An 8,231-nucleotide genomic window follows, 5' to 3' on the forward strand; every position below is an offset into this window, starting at 1 on the left:
GGTTATTTTAGATAATCTTAACAGTTCTCTTTAAAAGATTCAAACAAGTAACCTATTGCTTTACAATTTGATCCAAATAAAAAACCACCAGGGATCTAAAGAACCAAAAGGTAAAAGTTAGCCAAAATCGATGGAGGCAAATTAGTCATTAGTAAAAAAAAGATGAAGAAAATATTCCATATGGAATTACAATATCACTAGCAAAATGTATGGCATATGCATGTGTGTGTCTATGTCTTGTGTTTATATGTGTGTGCAGGTTTGTGTGGGGGATATGTAGGTATGTGTGTGTTCAAGTGCACACAAGCATTCACTATGTACAAGAAAACATCAGTAAACTTGAATATAGAAGTAGAAATTAGGCAAAATCAAACATGGAAAATTTCCTGGAAAAAATCAGATCTTTAACTTTATTTAAGTATAGTTGTGGTTCAAAAGAAAGGACGAAAAATTATTTTAATAAACTTAGTTTAAAATATTCCAATGTTGAGGAAAATGTTAAATCCACAAAGATTTTTAGAAAACCCTATGCAGGAGAAAGGGGGGGGAGGGAGACAGACAGACAGAGACAGAGAACCATACTAAAAGATAGTTTGGCTAAAGAACAACATAATAGAAAGCATTCAAAGCTAGCAATAAAGAGAAAAACATTTGAAAAACAACAGAGAGAAAACTGTCACATAAAATACAGAAATAAAAATAAGAATCTCACATATTTTTATTTTAAAACTATATAGGCTGGGAAATAAGATACCAGAATCTTGAAAAAAACTGGTGTGTGTGTGTGTGTGTGTGTGTGTGTGTGTGTGTGTGTGTGTATGTAATGAGGGGGTATGCACATATGTGTTTATGTTTTGTATATGAGTGTGTAGGTTTCTGTGGGGGATATGTAGGTATGTGTGTGTTCAAGTGCACACAAGCATTCATGCATGCAGATGATCAAGCATCAGGTCTTCCTCTGTCTCCATGGCTCTCTACTTAATTTACTGAGTAGAGTCTCTCAATGACCTCAAAACTCACCAAAAAATGACCTCAAAACTCACCACTTCTCTGCTAGACTCATAGTCTCTGCTTCATGTCCACACTGGGATTAATGGTGGCTGAACTATCTACTCAGCTTCCACATTGGCAATCTGAATTCTAACCCTCCTGTTTCCACAGCAAGCCCTTTGCCTTGCTGAGCCATCTCTCTAGCCAAAGAACAGAACTAACATACAGCCCAGCGATCTAACTTTCAGACATATATACAAAATACCTGACGTCAGCATCTATAGAGGATTCTTTGTGACATGAGCGACAATAATCACAAGGCAGAATCAACTCACATGTCTGCCAGTGGATTAATGAATCCACTAAACGTATGCTGGCTAAGTGGGCTAAATGAATCACGGTTCACACACTGAATGATACAACCTGGAAAGAAAGGCAAGCTTTCCACTGGCTTCAACACGAACAAACGTGGAAGATATTGTCAAGTCATTTAAACAATGACCAGTAATGTCTGGCAAGACATATATGAATAGTCATTCACAGAAACAGAAGGTAGAGGACCAACGAGAGCTTGAAGGCAGTAAAGAAGGGGTTGTCAGCAGATTACCCTGAAGCTCCCTGTACAACTTGGAATGCAGCTGGCTGGGATGTCCCCACCATCCAACAGTTGTTACTGTTTATGTACAATGTGAGAGACATTGTACATGGAAGCTTTAGAGTTTCCTGATCCTTGTAAGCTTTGCTTAGTTCCCGAGTCTTATATGTTTTCATTTGCTTTCTGAGTTTTATGGTCACTATTCCTACTCTACACCAGGGAACTTTTTAATTTTTAAGAAGTATCCACATAACATGGAGATAGAAGTGAAACTAAACCAAACCAACCAACCAACAAAACAAACAAACAAACAAACAACCCACAACTAATGCAAAAGCAAGTGGGAACGTAGAAAAGGAAAAAATAGTATACATGAATAAATCGTACAAAAAAAATGTATACTTAAAAGTTAACCATACTGCCAATTTCATTAAATGTAAATCCTGAAACACTCCGATGAACAAAATAGAGAATAGAGACTTGTCTCAGTGACAGCGATTGCCCGCATGTACAAGACCCAGTGGGTGGAGACATGGCTGCAAATCAACTTTCAACTACATAGTGCCAAGAAATTCATCTAAAAATGATACCAACCAGTCACAATGGCACATACACACAATATCAGTATTCAGAGGCTAAGCCAGAAGGATGATGAGTTCAAAATAGGGAATGTGGGCTATATAATATTAAAATATTGCAAAAAAACCACCAGATATATACACATATATACATTAGATATGCATTTGTATCCACACATAATGATACAGATAGCATAGACGTAGATGAAAGGCCTAACATTAAAAACTCCTTATAAAAGCAGAAGACTTTTAGGAAGATTGAAGAACCCTTAAGAGACAGAGACTTGCTGGAGGAAGTGAATCACTAGAGGTGGGACTTGAGGTTTTACAGCCTGGTCCTACTTCCTGTTCATTCTCTACTTTGATTGCTGGCGCAGTTTAAGCAGCTGGTCTGTCATTCCTGCTGACATGCCTTCCCCAGCATAACAAAATGTATCCCTTGATATATTTGTGTAAGACAAATTAAACTCCTCTTTCCTTGAGTTGCTCTGGTTGGGTAGTTTGTTGCAGCAAAGAACTAGTCCACCCATCTCCTGGCATTCACACCCTGGTAAAATCTTTTCCCTTTGAGGGTGGACTAGACATAATGGCTTGTTTCTAAAAACATTAAACCTGGAAAACTCCTAAAATATAACCTCTGACATTCATTTTCCCATCTGACCCTGTCTTTCTCCCCAACCCATTCCCACTTGTTTGCCTGCTTGCTTGCTATCCTCAAGTAAATTACCATGTTGTAGGCTGGCCTATGGAGAGCCACATATAGCCAGAAACTGACAGCTATCTCTAACCAATACCCAGGATGAAGCAAAGACCTCAGTCAACTAACAAAATACTGTGAAGAACTTGAAGCAAAGCCTTCCCATATTTTAGTTTGAGATGAACCAAACTTAGCTACGATTGTTGTCTTATGAGGGATCCTAACGAGAGGATCCAGTTAGGCCATGCCTGCATTACTGACCCTCAAGATATTGTGAGGAAGTACTGTTTTACAGTTCAAGATTGAGGTAACTTGTTTTACAACTAAGTCACTTAGATTTCTGCAATAACTTTATTTCCCCTATTGCCTGCTCAGAGAATGGCCAGACTTATACTTCTGCAGCCTCCACAAATCATCTCTAAAATGTCCATATTCTGAATAAAAGTCTTTGAAAGACCTAAAGTATTCTACAGCCACCTATTTCTTAGTCCTAAAATACTGCTACTCACTCTTCAGCCCATAGACTCATGGATGTTCCTCAGAAACACTGGGTATCCTCCTCAGTGGCCTTTCCCTAGTCTGACTCTCTCTACATGTGTCTTACTCCATTGACTTTTTCAAAGCTTAAATCAAATGTTCTCTCTTAATGAGGCATCAGTTTGGAAGCTGGCATGTGACTTCTGTCCTTCTTCACTTTTCCTTGTCCACAGCATGTATTGCCTTCTAACTCGTTGTTTATTAACTCTCTCGTAGAGTCTATTTCTCTAAAAACATATGGACATGGTTGAGATTTTGCCTATTGTGAATGAAATCCTAAGTTCAGTGACCAACACCACATAGAACATACATAGAAAATTTAAGGCTAGTCTTTGCAACATGAGCCTTGTCTCAAAAAAGAAAGAAAGAAAGAGAGAGAGAGAGAGAGAGAGAGAGAGAGAGAGAGAGAGAGAGAGAGAGAAAGGGAGGGAGGGAGTAAGGAAGGGAGGGAAGGAGGGAGGGAGGGAGGCAGGGAGGGAGGGAGGGAGGGAGGGAGAAAGGAAGGAAGGAAGGAAGGAAGGAAGGAAGGAAGGAAGGAAGGAAGGAAGGAGTAGATTTTCAGTTTATGGACAGGTAATAAAAAGAACAACCGTAATCTAAATAATAACAGTGCATAAAATGTCTGCACCAGTTCAAAAATTAGCATATGCTAATCTTTCCAAGAAACCATAGTTATTTTGGAATAATAACTTAAGAATTAAAAATAGAGGTCTGTAGAATTGGCTCAGTTATTAAAAGAACTCAGAAAACCCAGGTTCAAATCCCAGCACCCACATGACAGATCACAACTGTCTGTAATGCCAACGTCCTCTTCTGGCATCCATGAGACCAGCTGCACGCGATCCTTAGATATACATGCTGGCAGTATCCTCCTATACATAAAATAAATACGTTATCTTTTTTAAATAAATTAAAAAGAGCATGATGACATAGACAGATTAATAAACACATATACGTTTCCTTATTGTATGTATTGAACAAAATAAAAGCTCACAAATTCATTTGAGACAATGATAAACAAAACGCATGTGTGCCTGCTGAAAGTTTTCACAAAATACCACATCTCCCTCATTCTGGAAACATAAAATGATCCCTAGGCATCCTTTGGACTTAATGAAACTTTACTGTTAAGCAACAGTTCTGTTTGCCTGGTAAGCTTTCTGGGTTTCTATACGACACGTATTGTGTGATCCTGAAACAATTTCCTGGCAACAGAAGCAGGCCTGTGCTTGTCAGTGCCCACAAACACAGGACTATTTTATTCTGCTCACTTCCATCTTACAGAAAAGGCCTTCACTCAACTGTGCCAAGCAACCCCATCCCCAAGGCAGTTTTGAGTCTAAGTGGTGGTCGTGTGTGTTGCTAGTGGTAGTATACAAAGTAGAGAGCCATGCAGTGAGGGCATTAGTGGCCTGCAATGCTTAACTATTCCAACTGAAATTTTGAGGGCTGGGGCGGGGTGGGAGTTGAGTTTTGATTTTTGGTTTTTTGGTTTTTCAAGACAGGGTTTCTCTGTGTATAGTTGGCTTTCCTGGAACTCACTCTGTAGACCGGGCTGACCTTAAACTCACAGAGATCCACCTTCCAGAGGGCAGGGATTTGAAGTATGTGTCACCACTACTCAGCTACTCTTTCCCTTTTATCCAGGTATGTATTCTTCTACACACACAGAGAGAGAGACATCACAACACAAAACACACTCATCCTCACACAAACGGGTAGGAGATGAAAGTTATTAACAAAAACTGCCATAAGAAGAGCAAAGAAACTACATGTTTCATATCCAACTTCTGAAAATGATTCCATGATTCCTAGTGCTTTCTATGCCCACTGTCAATAATTGAACACACACACACACACACACACACACACACACACACACACACACACCTTGGAACACATTGACAAAGAAAAAAGAGAAATCTTTGACCGGCCCCCTAGCTTGTGCAAACATTAGTGAATCCAGCATGAGTCGATGGAGCCCACACTGTTCTTTGTCAAACAGCTTGTGGGGGTGTATGATGGGATCCAGGGCTCTGGTGACTATACCAGGACAGGTTCTGCAAAACCTCTGACTCAGTTGCACATCAAAGGGGTTGGTTATGTGGGTGCATGGGCAGATCACCCCTAGAGGTATCTGGGTGGTCAGCTCTGTGGCATCTAGAGCAGGCTTTCCCCAGCACTATGGCCATGGTTGACGGAAGGGTGAAGAGAAGATGAAGGGATAGAAGGAATGGGGCAGCTCATCACCATTTAGGCTGCACACTCATCCTTTAAAAGGCACTTATTAAGAGCCTAATAGCAATCTAATACTGAATGGGCAGATACAATTGATAAATGCTGAAACCTCAGCCTGTGTTTAATCACAATGTCCCCACTCCCTGATTATGCAGCTTCCTGGAAATCTGCTTAATTTGTTCTGAGTTTCAGTTTTCTCATTTGTAAATGTTGATAAAAATATTAGTATATCCAAGAACTGTTACATCAGGGCATATGAACATCAAGTGCTTTTGAACATTGCCAGGCACACAGTGAACCCTCAGGACGTGTTACCGTCAGCCACAGTTATCAGGGTCGGCTTGTTACTGCTCAAGAGTGCTACATGTCCAGCGCGAAGGAAACACAGAGTGCCTGTTATTATGAGGCGTGTACTTTACTGGGGATAACGACAGTCAATAAATAATTAAGGAAATATGATGTAAGCAAGATGATAACAATGTGGAGAAAAGCAAAAGAGAGATTGGGAGTGGTGAAATGACTTGAACCTTCCATTGAGAACAGGACAGATGAGATGAGTAGAAGGCAAGCACTCAGTGTCCTCTATCACACCAAATACCTAGCCTCAAACAGGAGCAGATCAGAATAGGTACAGGAGCAGATCAGAACAGGTAACCCCCTTCTTTATCACACCGAACAATAACTATCTGGAGACGTGCCCCTGGTAAGTTCTGGCAACCAGACTTAGGAAGTCACTCCTTTTCCCTCTGAGACTGCTACTCAGCATCTTCTAAGGATAAACACTTTATGTCCCAAAGTCCTTGTTCTTTTAAATATATTAATGATAAAAATTCTAGGACCAATATACCTACTCCAAGCAACTATATACTCTTAATAGAAGCAGCAAGAATACCATATTACATTCTCAAGAGACCGCATTCAGGGTTTGTTTTTTTTTTTTTTTTGGTTTTTTTTTTATTGGATATTTTATTTACATTTCAGATGTTATCCCCTTACCCCATTTCTAGCCCCCACTCCTGGCCCAGGAACCCCCTATCCCATCCCTCCTCCTCTAAGCTGAAGAGAAAAAGCAACTGCAAGATGGTACAGAACACAACTCATTTTTCATTTATCTACATATAGTCCCTAAAGAATATCTTCAAGTGGCTACTGAAATGGAATTGTGTATTCAGTGTAAACTTTGAGGCAAGGAGAATGCCCAGTCACAATTTCCTTACCCTCATATCTCTGGCTGGCTCCCAGTCTCTTTAAAGTCGCCATCCTGTCTTCTGTGTTTGGGCTGTTTTGTAGCCACACATGGAAGTGCTACATGTCCACATCAAATGTGACCCATGGCATTTCCCTTGAATTAAGCAATGCTGACCTGGTGAGCATATGACATTTAAATCTGCAAGGAGTCATCAAGGAAAAACAATTCTTAATGAGTCCACATGGAGGAAGAGTGACAAGGGCCTTTCCTCTGTTGTAATTTATCATTACTGTTCATCCCCAAAGGAGGAGGGGGGAAAGGAAGAGGAGGGGGAGGGGGAGAAGGAAGAAGCAGAAGAGGAAGAAGAGAGGGAAGAGGAATGAGGGGCAAGAGAAGAAATATGATTTGCAATATTATTTTTACCCAAATATTATCTTACTTTCTTCTTGAAAGAACAGTGAATGACAGCCTCAACACCCACTGAAGGAACAAATGTCTCTAAAGCAGCATTTTAATGTTTTCCCTATAATTATGTGTCCAAATGGCAGAGGGGAGAGGCAGTAAGTGCCCAGCTATGATGCTTGCTTGTTAATGTTCCACTTAATTGAAATAGTTTCAATAGTACTTGGTATTCAGACGGGGTTATGCTGTTCAAGGAAAATAATGAGAAGATGCCAAAAATCTTGAGCAAATGCATTTCTTATGAAAATACTTAAGAACTGGGACCTCTCCTGAATGATCATCAAATACTTCAAACTGCAAGTCATGGCTCTTGAGAAAAGCATGTATTTCAATGAACTTTGTTCTGCTGAATATAATAACCCACTCTTACACGGCTATCAACACTGTTAACACACTGCAAACGTGTGCATACGCATGTACACACCAACACATATGCACACACAATTTCTTTTACCAAGGGTCAACATCAGCAAAGGGATGATTAGAACTCAGGAACTGTCATTTGCAGTCCCAATAGAGCTTGGCTCACAGAAGGATTACATCTCCTATATATACAGATGCAGCCCCGGGAGGGCATGGAACTCCATCCCAATCTTCTGACTGTGGTTTGTACTTGCCAGAACTATACAGGCAACACCTCGAAGAGGCACTTTCTCAAGAGCTTTTCAAGGTGACTGTCAGCTGTCTTAGCATTGGACCCTACCTAGCCCACCTACCGAAGCTGTGAAGCTTCATTATTTTGTTTCCACCCATGTACTTCTGCACGAGATGTTCCACTCCTCTTTCAATGTATTACTTCTTCCAACCCTACGGCTTTTCCTGGCATTTTTTCTTAAGCCTGGCTTGCCTCCCTTTTGCCCGCTCAGTCTCTGCCTCTGACCTCCCACTCATTGTTTAAAACAGGGCAAATATTCCTTCCTTTCTGGAAGGCCAGCCTCGCCCTTC

The sequence above is a fragment of the Arvicanthis niloticus genome, chromosome 11, assembly GCF_011762505.2.
Source record: "Arvicanthis niloticus isolate mArvNil1 chromosome 11, mArvNil1.pat.X, whole genome shotgun sequence".
In the NCBI taxonomy this organism is placed as follows: Eukaryota; Metazoa; Chordata; class Mammalia; order Rodentia; family Muridae; genus Arvicanthis; species Arvicanthis niloticus.